This window comes from Engystomops pustulosus, chromosome 4 (assembly GCF_040894005.1).
Source record: "Engystomops pustulosus chromosome 4, aEngPut4.maternal, whole genome shotgun sequence".
NCBI classification, from domain to species: Eukaryota; Metazoa; Chordata; class Amphibia; order Anura; family Leptodactylidae; genus Engystomops; species Engystomops pustulosus.
The window spans coordinates 142012865-142031120 of NC_092414.1; the positions used below are offsets into that span (position 1 = coordinate 142012865).

The 18256-nt window shown below is 45.3% G+C and overlaps 1 protein-coding gene and 1 long non-coding RNA gene across 2 annotated transcripts in view; both read right to left on the reverse strand.

The window, feature by feature from the left end:
* Positions 1–18256, reverse strand: part of INSYN1 (inhibitory synaptic factor 1) — a 119073-nt gene that overhangs the window by 68007 nt on the left and 32810 nt on the right. The window lies entirely within an intron of this gene.
* LOC140125657 (uncharacterized) lies at positions 10669–17837 on the reverse strand. The gene is made up of 3 exons (XR_011854675.1): positions 17772–17837; positions 11605–11751; positions 10669–10775 (listed from the first exon to the last, which is right to left on the reverse strand). It is a non-coding gene; the product is annotated as an uncharacterized lncRNA (long non-coding RNA).

Genomic DNA, 18256 nt, shown 5'->3' on the forward strand with positions numbered 1-18256 from the left:
GTAACTTGAGACATGAACCTAGGGAGTGTAGCTCTGCGGCGTTCCCCTGCTTCTTCATCAGCAGGTGGTGTCTCACCCCGCCCAGGACCACAGCCTCTGACCCCTGCAGTAGTTGGACGCCCACGCCCTCGTCCTCTACCCCTAGCCCTCGGGTTCAACATTTTCAAAACTGTAAAATTTTCTTTGTGGTTTTTTTGTGTTTTTGTTTTTTTAACAAAACAATGCTATCCTATTGCTATGGCTAGTTTCTAACCTACACTGACAGCACACAACAGCATTTTGTGCTGTGCCTGATGACTTTTAGTTTTGAAAAAAAAAAAGAAAAGAAAAAGCAGACTGTGCTTAATTTAATCAAACCCCTAATAAATTGTCCCACTTAGGTGTTTGAGATGGATGTGTGTCACTAAGAGCTAAACAGAATGTTTGCAAGTCTCCCTGCAAATTCATCACAATATGGTACTAGCTGCACTACTAGTGCCAGCAAGGCCAGCCACAAGCAAATCAACCAAAAATAAAATATATAACGCTATTGTAGCCCTAAGAAAGCCAGTTGGGTTCTTGTATGCCTAGTTTCTAACCTACACTGACAGCACACAACTGGATTTTGTGGTGTGCCTGTCACTTTAAGTTTTCAAAAAAAAAAAAAAAAAATCGGCAGACTGTGCCTAATTTCATCAAACCCCTAATAAATTGTCCCACTTAGGTGTTTGAGATGGATATGCATGTCACTAAGAGCTAAATACAACGTTCCCAAGTCTCCCTGCAAATTCGTCACAATATGGTACTAGCTGCACTACTAGTGCCAGCAAGCCCAGCCACAAGCAAAAAAAAAAAAAAAATAACGCTATTCTAACCCTAACAAGGGCTGTTCTTGTAGACTCACTCCTGCCTAACAGTAAGCTAATATAACACCCTAACGCTATCCCGGCAGCAGCAGCAGATCTCTCCCTAACGGCATCCAGACAGAGAATAATGCGAGCAACGCAGGCACCGGCTAGTCTATTCCAGGGTCACCTGATCAGGCCAGCCAACCACTGCTATCGACGTGTAAGGGTACCACATCATGCCGGTTGGAGTGCAGAGTCTCCTGGCTTGTGATTGGCTGTTTCTGGCCGCCAAAAATCAAAACGGCGGGAAATGCCATTTTCTCGAGCTGGCGAAGTATTCGTCCAAGCAACGAGCAGTTACGAGTACGCTAACCTACACTGACAGCACACAACAGCATCAAGCTCGGACGAGTGTGTTCGCTCATCTCTAGTGATTATTATAATTATTTAAATGTAAAGATTATAGAACACCACCGTTTGATGAAATTCCCCCAGTCCAGCTACAATTCTGTAAATTAAATGCATTTAGCACAGGCCTGCTGATACCAACAACACACACACGAAGGTATGGTTATACAGTTCTCTAGGACTGCCGTCAGCAGTTATGTTCTGACAAGACTACTGGTAAACCTCTTTTAAGGGGTTAATGATACATTGTTCTATTGTGTTTGGTTAAGATTTAACAATTTCGAAACTCTTCATCCTTTCATGAATTGTTATAGGTATCATTAAGGAATAGAAATATGACTTTAGGTTCAGAACACATGCCCTCATCTATGCTGTGTTCTGGATGTGAGTAATCTTAAGGAAACATGTGAAGAAAGTAAACTGCATAGTAGACATTTCTGCACAGTATAACTATAGTTCTATAATATAATCTCAAGTCTTGCTGTAAATCTGTTACAGTATAACAGCTCTTTACCTCTCCTCTCTCTTCTCAGTTTATTGCTTAACCCCTGCCAGTGATCTTAGATTATTCTGTCACCAGGGACCTCATTTTCACTAAAGACGGGTTGCAGAAGCATCTGCAGTGCAAATCTGCCTTTCTGCCTTTTCTAAGCATTTGCATTACAATATAATTGTGTGTTATTACTTACTCTTGCACCCTGACAAAATCCTGGGGTAGTCACAAGGGCTGGAATTTGGTTTGGATGCATTTCAAAAAACATGTTTCAAACTTGCTCTTAAAAACCATCTCTTTAGGCAAGCCTATCACACTCACTAACTGCATGAAGTTTTAACTCTCTTTACTAACCCATCCTGTGTATTATTCCTGTGTGTTATCCAGCAACACATTGACCTTGGATTTTGTATATAAGATGATGGCTGATGGCTGGTTCAAGCAACAGCATCTTTATTTATTAAATTATTTTACTCTGTTCCCTTACAAAGAATGGTTAGACCACTATTCAAGCTTATACCTCCTGTGTCACCCCCTCATCCTCATAGACTGTAAGTTCTTGTGAGCAGGGCCCTTACTCCTATTGATCCATATGACTGTTTGTACTCTGTAATGTAGTATTTCATTTGTATACGTCCCCTGTGAGACATAAAGCGCTACAGAATATGATGGTCTATATAAATAAAGATTATTATTATTATAATCATTTAATGCTAGGTAGTAGCCTTCAAGTTCCTTTATCATGGTATTAGTGATGTGACAATAAGTAGCAGAGCAGGCTAACAACCCAGAACAAGGGCAATATCTGAAGCACCATGGCCAGAGGGTAACCACAGACTGCCAGGTGAATTTGACAGTGGAGAAAGTTTCTTTATTAATCACTCTCAGCTTCAACTGGCAGCTGCCAAATAACTGTACAGTTATAGACAGGATAAACTCACTTGTGATTTTTAGTTGGAGATAGGTTTTGATGGCTTATACTATGCGGATTTTAAAAATGCCATTTTCAGCATTCTGAATCGTTTAAGTGGTTTATATAAGTTTAATTCACATTACCTGGCTCCCTGCCAGCAGTGTGGTGAGTCCTGAGTAGAGAGGTGGGGGTGGGAGGTTGTCGGGCAGCAGCAGCTCCCTCCCCACTTCCTGTCATGTGTATTGAGCAGGCAGGGAAGGGGGAAGTGTGTGTGTGGAGGAGAGGAAGACTGCAGCTGCCCCACCGCATGCTGCTGGCAGGGAGCCAGGCAATGTAAATCAAACTATTATTAAGTACTGAAATGATTCAGAATGCTGACAAATGCATTTTTAAAATGAGCTAGCATAGGCTATTGCAGTGATGGCGAACCTACGGCACGGGTGCCAGAGGTGGCACTCGGAGCCCTCTTTTTGGGCACCCAAGCCATCAACATAGAACTCAAAGAATCATCCTGCAGTCCCAGGAGACTCAAGAAATGATGCTCTCAGTGCTATTTTAAAGAAACACATTCTTGATTACTTGGGACTGCAGGAAGAGGAAGACGATGTGGAAAAGGGAGGATTATCTTTCGAGTTCCTCTAGGCCCCACATTTCTTCCTGCACAGGGGGACCATAGCGAGATGCTACAACATCAAAATTTGCCCTTATTCTTTCAACTGTTTTGTTGGCCAATAAGATTGAACAGTTAGCAATAAATTACTACTTAAATTTCCGTGCTGACACTTTGCAATAAATAAGTGTGTTTTGGTTGTAGTTTGGGCACCCGGTCTCTAAAAGGTTCGCCATCACTGGGCTATTGGAACCTGTCAGCTAAAAAACACATTCCTGGTGACAGGTTTCCTTTCAATCAGCTCCAGCTACAAAAACAAAACAAATTGCTGTAGCACAGAATAACCATGAAACTGATTTATTGCAGGGCATTGTGACAAAGATTATGGGAGTATTGTGACAGGTTCATATAGAGGACACTTGGCTGGAGATATTTTGTGGACACATTGGCTGGTTAGGATCATTCTGCTAAAAGAAATTTTGAACAACATTGTTATTTACCTTTAGCAACCCCTGACAATATTTCACTAAAAGTATAAGAAATTGCTCTACCTTCTTAGTAGTAAATGATAACGGAGATACCTTTGCCTATTAGGACTGCCTGCTGAATATTCATCCACACCATCTCCCATAAATCAGAATGATCCTCAAAGTGGAACTACTTGCATGTTATATGACATCAGTGATGACTAATCAATGACTTCCAGAGCATTCATAGTATGCATATGGAATTTCACAAGTACAACCAGAGAGAGTCCCTACGCAAGAACAAAAGAGGGTCTTCAGCTGCTAATCTCTTGACACATGCAGTATGTCATATCTGTTGACTTTACTCATAACTCATCCTCATCCTATTGACAGCCCAGCGTGTCATAGTATATAGGAGGGGAGATTGTGTCACACGCAATCGTGTGATGGAAATCGGGGGGGCGTGCTGTCAGACGATCCAATTGATTCATACTGAGCGTGGGATTTAAAGGGAACGTGTCACCAGGAGACCCATTTTTAGCACTCCCCCAGTCCCCACAGAGCATAGTACATACACTGCCAAAGTGTTTTTGTATAAAAAAATAGGTTTTACAGAAAAAAGATATGTTATATTGTACCTTTCATTAGCATCTGCTGTGTGACTAGGCAGTTGCCAAATGGGAGGATCTGGAAAGGAGCAGTTCCCCCCCACCCTTGGGGAACAGCTACTCCCTGTGACCTTTTCAAATATATGAAAACACCCATCACTTGTCTTAGCGACGTCCCCTGCTCCTCTACAGCCAATCCCGAGTGTGGGGAGTTATTCATATATTTGAAAAGGCCCAAGGGTGGGGGGGAAACTGCTCCTTTCCAGCCCCTCCCATTGGGCAACTGCCTAGTCACACAGCAGATGCTAATGAAAGGTACAATATTACATATCTTTTTTTCTGTAAAACCAATTTTTTATACAAAAACACTTTGGCAGTGTATGTACTATGCTCTGTGGGACTGGGGGAGTGCTAAAAATGGGTCTCCAGGTGACAGGTTCCCTTTAAGATTCAAATTGTTTCGCAAGACAATGCACTTACATGCACCAGGAAGAAGATTGTGAGCTCCGGCAGACCTGAACACATGCAGGATATCGGGCGTACGATCTTAGTGAATCGCGCCGGAGCGCATGATCGTCGGACACTCGGTACCTGGTGAACTCCATCGACCGAGTAAGTAAATGTGCCCCTTGTAGAGATGAGCGAGCACTAAAATGCTCGGGTGCTCGTTATTCGAGATGAACTTTTCCCGATGCTCGAGTGCTCGTCTCGAATAACGAACCCCGTTGAAGTCAATGGGAGACTCGAGCATTTTCCACACCTGGAAACCTCAGAAAATGATGGAAACACCACGGAAATGGACAGGAAACAGCAGGGGCAGCATGCATGGATGCCTCTGAGGCTGCTTAATCGCACCATTATGCCAAAATTATGGGCAACAGCATGGCGATGACAGAGTGACTGAATGAGGCTAGATAGCATCTAAAACATCCAATAATTGACCCTGACACTATAGAAGACGGCATGCAGAGGCAGCGGCAGCAGGCTAGAGAGGGGCATGGCGACATACCCCAAATGGACGCAGGCTTCAAACCAATTAAAAAAATTCCTTTTGGCGAGGATAACGTGTAGCACTGTATGTATCAGTATTTTGCCTGGTTAAGGCGGCAGAGAGGAACCAAAGAAGGTTAGCAAGAAACGCTGAAATTATTTCCTATGTGAACAAAAGGTTGATGGTATATTTAGTCGATAACACAGCATGGTGGCGACATAGTGACCAAGTTCCATAACGTATCTTGCTGAAACACCCGAAAAATTAGCCTGACACAGCTCGTTTGATAAGGGGACGACATGTGGAGGCAGCCATGGAGACGACTTCCATGATTAAGAGCGATAGTATGGGTCATCCATATTGCGCTGCTATGATTGCAACTTCAGGTCTCCAGCATGGCGGCGTCAGATGCGCCAAGTTCCATTATGTATCTGGTGAAACATCTGAAAATTCTGCCTGACACAGCTCGTTTGATGAGGGGATGATGTTCTGTATTCCCTCTCGCGCTCCAGCGTCTGGGGTATAGACAGTTGAAAGTTGCGCATGGAGACATTGGTGGACGCTGTGGAGGATCGTGGAGGCGAAATGAACAAGAAACAGCAGGGGCAGTATGCATGGATGCCTCTGAGGCTGCCTAATCTTGGGATGGAGCTGGCGGTCCACTGCCAGGCGAGCTTTCGCCTGTCCAAGCCCCTGCCTCTGGGCTCCTCCCCACCCCAAATTGGCCTGGGGCCCAGAAGCGTTTACTTTGAAAAAATTATAATTTTCAAAGCAGGCGGGGGCTACAAACAGCACTTCTAAGAACCTTTTGTATAAGACCAAGTGTAGTACTGTTCTTATAAGTAATTGGCCTGGTTATGGCGGGGGAGGGGAATGTAAACAGATGCACAAGAAGCGCTGAAATAATATCGGTCAATGATAAAAGATTGGCAGTATATTTTTTGGAAAAACACAGCAGGGTGGCGACAAAGTTAACAAGTTTGATGTGGAAGCCATGAAAACAACCCAAAATTCTGCCTGACACAGCTCGTTTGCTAAGGGGACGATGTATGGAGGCAGCTATATGGAGGACTTTGGGAGGCAGCTATGGAGATGATGTGTGGAGGTAGCAATGGATACAACGTGTGGAGGCAGCTATAAAGACGACGTGTGGAGGCTGCTATGAAGACAATTAAATTTGGATAGTGCATGTATGTGGCAGTCCAAAAAAGTTTTCAAACCAGAGGACCGGGTAGGTGGCCCTCCAGAAAAATTAAATACATAGAGTACTATAGCTAGAGCCAGTTGGCCCTGGCAAAAAATAACCAGTTTCCTCTGCTTTAGTGTACAAAGAGGAGGAGAAGGAGGAAAATGAGGAGGAGGTGTGCATACATTATTCAGGTTAAGCTTCTTTCACCTGGTGGAGAATGGGAATCCTGAGAAATCCAGGCTTTATTCATCTTGATAAGCGTCAGCCTGTCAGTCGACAGGTGTGTACGCTTAACGGTGATGATGCCACCAGCTGCACTGTAAACCCGCTCAGCCAACACGCTAGCGGCAGGGCAGGCAAGAACCTCCAAGGCGTACAGCGCCTGTTCGTGCCACATGTCCAGCTTTGAAACCCAGTAGTTGTAGGGAGCTGTGTGATCATTAAGGACGATGGTATGGTCAGCTACGTACTCCCTCACCATCTTTCTGTAAAGATCGGCCCTACTCTGCCGAGACAGGTGACAGTGTCTTGCTGGGGTGACATAAAACTGGCAAAGGACTTGTAAAGCGTACCCCTGCCAGTGCTGGACAAGCTGCCTGCTCGCCTACTCTCCCTCGCTACATGTCCCGCAGAAGTACACCCTCTGCCGCTAGCGCTGTCAGAAGGGAAATACTGTTTCAGCTTGTGCACCAGGGCCTGCTGGTATTCATGCATTCTCACACTCCTTTCCTCTCCAGGGATGAGAGTGGAAAGGTTTTGCTTGTACCGTGGGTCCAGGAGAGTGAATACCCAGTAATCGGTGCTGGAATAAATTCTTTGAACGCGAGGGTCACGGGATAGGCAGTCTAGCATGAAATCTGCCATATGCGCCAGAGTCCCAACGCGCAAGAATTCACTCCCCTCACAGGCCTGACTGTCCATTTCCTCCTCCTCCAACTCCTCTTCTGTTGCCCATACATGCTGAACAGTTAAGGACTGAGCAATGCTCCCCTCTTCTGTCTCGCCAACATTCTCCTCCTCTTCCTCCTCATCCTCCTCCACCTCCTCCGATATGCGCTGAGAAACAGACCTGAGGGTGCTTTGGTTATCAACAAGGGAATCTTCTTCCCCGTCTCTTGTGACGAGCGCAAAGCTTCCGACTTCATGCTGACCAGAGAGTTTTTCAACAGGCCAAGCAGCGGGATGGTGAGGCTGATGATGGCGGCATCGCCACTGACCATCTGTATTGACTCCTCAAAGTTACTCAGCACCTGACAGATATCAGACATCCACGTCCACTCCTCATTGTAGACTTGAGGAAGCTGACTAACCTGACTACCAGTTCTGGTGGAAGTTGACATCTGGCAGTATACAATCGCTCTGCGCTGCTTGTAAACTCTGAATAACATGGTTAATGTTGAATTCCACCTTGTGGGCACGTAGCACAACAGTCGGTGAGCGGGTAGTTGGAGGCGGCGCTGCGCTGCCCTGAGAGTGGCAGCATCTGTGCTGGACTTCCTGAAATGCGCACAGATGCGGCGCACCTTCGTGAGCAAATCACACAGATTGCCGTATGTCTTGTGGAACTGCTGAACTATGAGATTTAACACATGGGCCAGGCATGGCACATGTGTCAGTTTGCCGAGTTGCAGAGCTGCCACCAGGTTACGGCCGTTGTCACACACAACCATGCCACAGGTTCAGCGGTGCCAGCCACAGATCAGTCTGCACCATGATGCCCTGTAATAGCTCTTGGGCGGTGTGCCTTTTATCGCCTAGGCTCAGCAGTTTGAGCACCACCTCGCCTAGCGACGGCACTGCTGCTGTGCCTAGCGCTACCGACTGATGGCACCATGCCCACGGATGGTAATTCGGAGGAGGAGGTGGAGGAGGGGTGGGAGGAGGAGGAGGCATAGTAGGCCTGAGAGACCTGGACCGAGGTAGGCCCTGCAATCCTCGGCGTCGGCAGTATATGACCAGCCCCAGGGTCAGACTCGGTCCCAGCCTCCACCAAGTTAACCCAATGTGCCGTCAGCGATATATAGTGGCCCTGCCCGGCAGCACTCGTCCACGTGTCCGTGGTCAGGTGGACCTTGTCAGAAGCGGCATTAGTCAGGGCACGGATGATGTTGTCTGACATAAGCTGGTGCAGGGCTGGGACGGCACATCGGGAAAAGAAGTGGCGGCTGGGGACTGAATATCAAGGGCCGCCAACGCCATGAGGTTGCGAAAGGCCTCGGTCTCTACCAGACTATAGGGCAGCATCTCCAGACTGAGTAATTTGGACATGTGGACATTGAGGGCTTGGGAGTGTGGGTGGGTTGCACTGTATTTCCTCTTGCGCTCCAGCGTCTGGGGTATAGATAGCTGGACGCTGCACATGGAGACATTGGTGGATGCTGTGGAGGATCGTGGAGGCGAAGGTGTGGTTTGGGCCGGGGTCCTGGGCAGGGGGCTGACTAGCAGAGGCAGCAGATGACACAGGGGAAGGAGCAGTGGTGTGCCCGGCCGGAGGTTAACGGCCTCGGTTCCATTGAGTGGGGTGTTTAGCATTCATATGCCTGCGCATACTGGTGGTGGTTAAGCTGGTTAAGTGGAACCCCTGCTGATCCTGGTGTGGCACAGGTTGCACACCACAGTCCGTCGGTCATCTGGTGTTTCTTTAAAGAACCTCCAGACTTCCGAAAATCTAGCCCTCACCACGGGAGCTTCACTATGTGAAACATTTGGCGCTGATGCACCAGCTCTGGCCCTGCCTCTCCGTCTGGCCCCACCACTGCCTCTTCCAACCTGTTCTCGTCGAGGACTCGCCTTCGTCTCAGAAGCACTGTGTTCACCCGGCCTATCAACCCAGCTTGGGTCTGTCACCTCATCATCCTCCGATCCCTCAGTCTGCTCCCCCCTCGGACTTCCTGCCCTGACAACAACTTCACCACTGTCTGACAACCGTGTCTCCTCATCGTCCGACACCTCTGTACACACTTCTTCCACTACGTCAACAATGTCATCATCACCCACAGACTGCGACCGGTGGAAAACCTGGGCAACGGGAAAGAGCTCAGCAGCAACCGGACAAGTGGTTTGTGACTCTGGGAAGGGTCCAGAAAACAGTTCCTCAGAGTATGCCGGCTCAGAGTGCTTGGTAGCTTTTGCGATTATTTGCCCCGATCCGCCACCTTCACGCCATTGGGGCGTGAAGGGGCGTGAAGGGGGGGGGGGGCGGCGCAGCCGGCCGAGAGGAGGGCGCGGCCGGACGGGAGTGGGACGGCGCGGGGCGTTACTGTCCCTGCGCCTGCGCACTTGCTGCTACCGGCGCGAGTGTTCAGGCATGGAAACAGTAACGCCCTGTGCCGACCAACTCCTGGCTGGTCCGCTTGGCAGTCCAGAAAAACCAATGATAAATAATACCCTATGTCTGTTTTTGAAGCTCTTCTGCCATTGAGATTGATTAAAGTGGCTTTGGCCCCTTAATAAATGTTTGTTTGCTCTAATTGCTGCATGGGATTTTTTTTCAAAAAGTCCCAAAAAATTCTCAAAATGCATAAAAATTCCCAGCACATACACCAGCAAGGGACTGGGGTATTTATGAGTTTTTTTATTGGACTTTTTGCAAAACTCCCTAGTCATGAATATGTTTTTGCATGGTGTTGCAAATAGCCTTGTGAGACTTTTTAGTAGCGAGTTGTCTCAAAAAACCTTAATGCGACTTTTTTGAGACTTTTTTTACACCAAAAAATCCTGGAAATACCGCCTTTGTTTGGGGTTTTGCAAATTCTGTGCATCACAGTTCTAGTTATCAATATCCTATGCAGTAGAATCCTCAGCAGTATAAGGACATATCTGACTCCTACAGTTGTAATGGCTGTAAGGGCTGAATGCATTGTTCTCCCAGGGGATCGAATTCCAGGCACAAGTTAAGAAAAATAATTAAAGAGAGATTTTGCTGGCCGGGAATGCTTGAAATGCTTTTGTTGGTTTACGTTGGCCCAAACTTGGATTTATATAATTTTTTTTAAATAGTTGTCATAACATAATGAGATGCATGCTATCAATTATGAGATAATAGCATTGTTAAACATGTCCCTTCTTAATGACACTCAGCTATTTGATCTGTGGCAATGACTGGATGGAAATGGCATTGAAAGAGTTATCCTGGTAACATTCCTCACATTACCTCATTCCAGCTGTTTCCAGACCCCAGGGCAAAGCTCAGGAAAGCAAGAGAGGAGGGGCAGACTGTATGTGAGGGGTCCCTTTGCCAGCCTGCTAACCACTCCTTGTTCTGTTAACCTATTGATAGACACAAGTTGTTCAGATGTAGTGAAATGCTGCAGGTTCTGATAACTGGAGATATGTAATATAAAGTACTATCCTTGATGGAAGCCATTTTTGTGAATTATTATCATCATTCCCATTTGTCTGACAACAGATCAAAATATACAAATTAGTTATAATTTATTATCTCTAAAATACAGAAAAAATATCTGGACAACTTTTGGGTTGTAAGAATGGTGTCTACCAAGCTGTCCAAGAATGGACGCCTGGTGAACTTGATAGCCCTCTTTGTTCATAGTTACTAATAGATGGATATTTCATGAAAAAGTAAATGAATTCTATGATGTAAATGATAGAATTAGTTGTAGTAGTACATCCCTTCCTCATTACCACCTTATGCCTTTCTGCCCCACCTGTTGGTTGCCTAGACAGACAAGAAAAATTGCGCCCCTCACACCCCCATACACGGCCAAATTAGGGCCGCTCCTAACGGGGAAAAATGAAATCTAAGTGGTGAATTGCTATGGAATCGTTTTCAATAAGGCCTCCCAGCTTATGGCTTAAAATAGGAAAATATGTCCCTCCAGTGAAAATACCTGCAACCACAATGACTAGGATGCACATATAAATATTTACCGGCAATGAATAAACAGCACATAATAATATCCTGCACTTATGTCGCGAAACGCGGGCACATCCGGACTTACCTCTCCACGAGCCTGCTTCCCGACTAGGTCCCATCTGCCAAGGCCAAGCACTCCTGCTCCTTGGGCCTGCGCGCGCTCTCTCTCCCAGCCTTAAAGGGCCGGCTTCCTCCTGATTGGCGCTGGCTAATCCGGCTCACCCTTTATAATCCGGCACCTTTCCTTCCTGGCCATATCTTCAGCATTCCAAGGAACTTCCAAGGTTTCCACACCTCGCTTCCCACAGCAGTTCCTGTTGAAGTGATTGCCCACCAGCCTTTCTAGAAGCTGCTTCCAGACACCCGGCCCTGAAAGACATTATAACATTTGTGTGCCTCCCAACAGGACCCTCACTGCCCATGACACACCTGATTATAAGAGGGAGCCTCCTGTCTAATGGCATACATTTTAGTAGGGTTAGAGTATACTTGCTTAAACAACTGTCCTTAGCTGCCAAATCACCAATACTGTACACATGTAACTAATAAGGACACCTGAAACAATTTTGTTTATTTGCATTTGGTAATGTACGTATATTACAACACACAAAGCTACATTTTCTCACACAGTAAACATAAATTAAATAATTAAGATTGAGTGTATCTGAGAAAGAGGAATTACAAGAGGGAGTGGCAGGGTGTAACTACAGGGGTAGCAGCCATAGAAGCTGCTAAGGAGCCCACAGTGTCAGGGGGCCCGGCATCTGGGTTATTTTATATGAATATGCTCTATGTGTGTATTAGTGATATGTATATGCTCTAAATGTGTATACATATGTGATGTGTATATGATGCATGGGTGTATATGGTACTGTATGTATGTGTGTATATGCCATATGTATGTTTATATGGTATGTATACACTGTATATTTTTTAAGGGGTAAGTTCACTATGGGGCCCTGCCTCTCCTAGTTATTTTAATGTGGCATAACAAGAATACAAAGGACCCCAACACGAATTTCCGATTGGGGCCCCATAAACGTAAACCCTTGCTGCCGCACTTCATCCCACACATTATACTTCAGAATAGGCATATGCCAAATATACGCTCCACGCATACACTATCTATGCATTACCCAAATATATAAACACAGCACTATATATACTCTACATACATACACCATATATATGAAACACACACTATGGGGCTCATCTACTAAGGGTCCAAGGAGTGCATTTTGCGACGAATTTCCCTGGGATTTTGGCGTATGCGAACGTATTTTGGCGCATTGACGCCGGCTTGCATGCAACAGTAATCGGGGGGCGGGCCATCGGACAACCGGACGGATTCGGACAACACGCGGGATCTAACATTTAGAAATGTGTCGCAAGACACGCACTTACAAGCACCAGGAAGAATCAGGTGAACTCAGGCTGACCTCAGCGCAGAAGCGATGGATGCAGGAACTCGGGCGCACGATCTTGTGAATATACATCACATAGATAAATATGAGCAATTAATACATCACACACATAAATATATACCAGTTGGGATTATACTGCACATTACTATATAGTAGCAAATATAGTGCTGCCATCAGTAAGAATTAGATATCACTTACTGTATGAATCAGTCACAGTTATTCCCTTCTACCTCTGTGCTTGCCTGATCCATCCTGGTCTTCATCCCGGTGGACAATTCTTCACTCGGTTAGAGAACTACAGGACACTGTGTCCCCTCACCCAATATATAGGTAGCCAGCAGACTGCATCCCGCCACAATATATAGGTAGCTAGCACTGCAGCCTCCCTCCCCCCACACTATACAGGTAGCCAGCACACTGCAGCCCCTCCCTCCACAGTATATGGGTAGCCAGCACACTGCAGCCTCCCTCCCCTCCAGTATATAGGTAGCCAGCAAACTGCAGCCCCCTTCCCACTCCTGTATATAGGTAGCCAGCACACTGCAGCCCTCCTTCCCTATACAATATATAGGTAGCCAGCACACTGCACCCCCTCTACCCTCACAGTATATAGGTAGCTGGCACACTGCAGCCCTCCCTACAGTATATAGGTAGCCATCACACTGTAACCTCTCTCCCTCAACAGTATAGGTAGCCAGCACGCTTTAACCACTCCTTCCCATTATACAGGTAGCTAGAACACTTCAGCCCACTCCTCCCCCCCCCCCCACAGTACATAGGTAGCCAACACACTGGAGAAACCCACCCCCCACAGTATATAGGTAGCCAGCATACTGCAGCACCCTCTCCCCACTATATAGGTAGCTAGCACACGGCAGCCCCCCTCCAGTATAGAGGTAGATGGCAAACTGCAGCCCTCCTTCCCCCACAGTATATAGGTAGCCAACACAGTGCTCCCTCCACCCAGTATATAGGTAGCCAGCACACTGCACCCCCAACAGTATATAGGTAGCTTTCACACTGCCCCAGCACATAAATAAACTCAGTACACACCTTCCTGGTGCTCCACACACTGGTAGCCAGAACACTGCAGCTCCCCCTCCTAACCATAGTATATAGGTAGCCAGCACATTGCAGAACCACTCCCCCTACAGTATATAGGTAGCCTGCACACAGTGCAGCCCCTCTACCACAGTACATAGGTAGCCAGCACACTGCAGCAACAGCTCCCCAGTATATAGGTAGCCAGCACACTGCAGCCCACCTCCAGTATATAGATAGCCAGAACACTGCAGCTCCCACTACAGTATTTAGGTAGCCAGCACACTGCAGCCACCCTCCCACCACAGTATATAGGTAGCCAGCAATCTGCAGCTCCCCCCTACAGTATATAAGTAGCCAGCACAGTGCAGCTCTCCCTCCCCTCCACAGTATAAAAGTAGCCAACACACTGCAACCCTCCCCACAGTATATAGGTAGCCAGCATACTGCAGCCCCCTCCCCCCACAGCATATAGGTAGCCAGCCGACTTCAGCCCCCCTACCCAAAGTATATAAGTAGCCAGTACACTGCAGCCCCCCTGACCTAGTATATAGGTAGCCAACACACTGAACCCCCTATAGCATATAGGTAGCCAGCACAATGCAACCCCCTTAAGTATATAAGTAGCTATTACACTGCCCTAGCACATTAATAAATAAACTCAGTACTCATCTTCCAGGCGCTCTACATGGCTCCTCTTTTATCTTCAGCAGTAGCAAGACCCAGCTCTATGCACTCGGCCTGGCGTGCACATTATGACAGAAATTCACCTAATAAACCACTATAAGTTGTTTTACAGTAGTATAGCAGTATAAAAGAACCTCTACCCCTACAGTATATAGGTAGCCAGCACACTGCAGCCCCCACCCAGTATATAGCTAGCCAGCACACTTAATTTGATAAAAGTCGCCTGTAGAGAGTCGCCTGCACTACAATAGAAAAGCGTGGGCTTATCCATGCATCTTTAAACATACATGAGATCTGGATAAAGTGTGTAGATACTTGGAAATCCAAAGGATTTAGAACCCCTCATGGCTTCCTGTGAACAGTAACATTGATCTACCAGTTGTATATCCCAGGGCAAATAATGGGTGATCCCAGGTCCCTAAGGGGAAATCTAAACTATGAAAAGGAGTTTTCAAAGCTTGTTTTCATTGGTACACATTAATGGATTCATCCATCAATCAAGACATTACCATCTTTGTCTATATGGGGTAGTCTTTACTTCGCATATGGTTTAGTTGATTTTACGAGTTTTCCCCTAACTAATTTTTTCTCTCATGTTTGTTGTTTGAGCGTCTGGTGTTTTTTTATTTCTATGCTCAATACAGTTTTTTTTTTATTGAGTTGATAATTGAATTTGGTCCAAGTACTTTTATAACAAAACGTTATTTATCAATAAGTGAATAGATGTTGTACTATAGGACGTCTCATTGGATACATAGCCGGCTACTGTACAAATTGAGCAATAAAGTATAAGGGGAAAGAGGTGGTTTAGGGGCACACAGGGGGGAAACCCAGAAAGCAACATTTTTATGACAACATTGCTTTAAATGTAGTGTGTGAGGAGGGTATTAATGGTTGCGGATGCACCTGAGCCATGAAATCACTTTGGTCCAAGGACTTTTGTAGCTATACAGGCTGTATTAGATCTTATTATATTGTACAATGCAGTCTGTAAGTGGGCATAAGGCAATTTTAGTAGCTATTTTTTCTATTTTAATTGGGCAAGTTGCAGTAATTAAAGGGGTATTCCTATCTGTGCATGGACATTTAATTTAATTCATCTTTCAAATACATACATTTCTTCAACTGGATGTTATTAAAAAAATTACCTCTGTGTAGATAATTTCTCATAAATGTAGCCATGTTGTCCCTTGGAAACAAGATAGCTTCCTTGGATACAACCAACCCCACACCCTGGAATATTGAGCCCTGCCTGACCACCTCGATTTAGCATTCGTTATTATGAGGGCTGTGAGACATGCAGTAACTCCTTGACATTTCATATGAAAAACTATTTTGTGCAATCCCTACTGCAGATGTGGTCGTATCCAAGGACAACAATCTAATTTCTAAGGTACAACATGAATGCTTTAATGCGAAATTATATTCACATAGGAACATTTTTTTTAATAACATCCAAATGAAGAAATGTATGTACATAAATCCTTGCCTGGCTTAGGTGTCACAGTAGGGTTCAATTCCAAATAACTGAAGACATTTTTCTTTAGCTTTGTATTCAGGTTCAGGTTATAAAAGTAGATATAGCAATGACAGATGGTTATTTTTGTTTTTTTCATTTCACTCCTCCAACCCGCATGCCACTTTGGGTGTGTTGGGGAGCAGACCGGAGCCTCTTAGTAAATATGGGCTCTAGGGAGAATTAAAATGCCAGTTTTAATAAATTCCCCAAACCTTATTATTCTATGGTTTACTTATAAAGGCAAAATGTTTTTTCCATGATCAAGATTTTTCCCCTTTTCACTGCAGTCTGTTTGGCTTTCAGTATGGCTCTCAGGTCAAACTAATGCTGCAGGTGTGCAAAATGGGGCAGCTAAGGGGGACTTGCAATACCCTGCTCTGGTATGGGTGACCCACTAAGATCTGATTTTTGTTGGCTACCTCTATAAGGCACTGCTATATTACATTCTGCTTTTATCATATTATCTTCTTCTAGCAAAACTAAATTCACGGTTTGTACATTTTAACTTATGTACATTGTTATATTGGCCAGCAACTTGAGTTGTGTTACCTGTTGCTCACAAAGGTCCCTGGAAATGAAATGTCTTGATTTAACCATTCTTTAACCCAATCTACACTTAACCTGCAAATCATCCTTCACCATACAGTCTGAAATCTGATAGCATAAGCTGCTGTGTCATTTCATTGAAGCTGAGAGCATCAAACCACTTTTTTCTAATGTATCTTTTAGTCTGTTGTGATGGTATACTGTCCTCTTACACGTTAGCACAGTGTGTAATCTGACATGTAGCTAAACCTCCATGTCCTCTTAAAGAGAACCCGTCATGCAAAATAACCCCCCTAAACGAAATATATTATCATAAACTGCCATTAGAGAGCATTGCCTCTATCCCTTCATTGTCCCTCTACATGCCTGTAAACCTAAGCAATGAGGTCCTAAAGCTGTATGCAAATGACCTGTGAAATGTCCAATGAAGCATTAGCATATTGAAGCTGTCCACTCTATTCATGAGTGGGAGGCACAGCCACACCCCCAGTGCTTGACTGACAGCCTGTATAATGATGTGAGCCTGTATAATGATGTGCTTCCTGGTGCTGGTGGCCACACCCCCTGCAGCCTGTGTGCGCATGTGTGTGTGTGTAGGAGAGATACAGCAGCTCCAGGCAGCCATGTTACAGCAGAACATGTCAGATTCATGTGTAGCTGATGTCAGTGTCTCTCACCTGTATATTAGGAGGATGCAGCATGTCAGCAGATGCAGCACACACACTAGCAATGCTTTACTATACATTACACACAGACATGAGCAGGGGGAGGAGAGGGGAGGGGTAACAGGGGTGACATCACTGCCTCTGACCATGTGACCAGCCTCCTTTACTTGATAAAGAATAGATGATTTTACAATGATTAATGTATGAAATAACTAGATAAAGGCTGGGATGGATCCTTGTGAGCTGCTCCAACAGGTAGAGGTGACAGGACAAGTGACACAGACCTTTAAGACAGGTCTGGTGACAGGTCAGGTGACAGGTGTCCTTTAAGAAAAGACTGTAGAAAAACTGTAAATCTTCTCTTCATTGATGGTAGACAGGAAAAGGTGAAACTATAGGATGAATAACAGTGGTATACAAAATCTGTCATTCACAACAACATGAGGTAATACATCACTCATACTAAAGCTACAGACGTGTCAGCATATACATAGATAATTTGCTCACCAACTATGCTGGAACAGGCTGTTTGTAATGAACTTGCGGTACAAACAAGTCATATGAAGTGGCACCTCACACTGACAGACACGTGGAAAGATGGCTGCTGTTATTACAGTAATAAGAAATACCCACAATGCCTCAGGACATTTCCCATAAAGCTTAGAGGATTTCCCATAGTCCATTGAAAAACTACAAGCTAGGAAATGCACTAAACCACCAGTAGATGGTGCTGTTACCAACATTACACTGCAGACGGAAACCTAAGCAGCTGGATTTCTGCAGAGGACAGAACAGATGGTGTCAAAATTATGACACATGACATCATCTATTTCAATTGTAAGGTATCTGATTGTTATTAACAGCCGCGTTCATTTTACACAAAACTGTCCAACCTAATCTCAGAACTCCAGCAACTAGACTCTTGTCTCTCAGAAGACCCACTTTGTAAATTTGAGCGTACATTCTCATGATAATGGTGTCACATGGTAAAG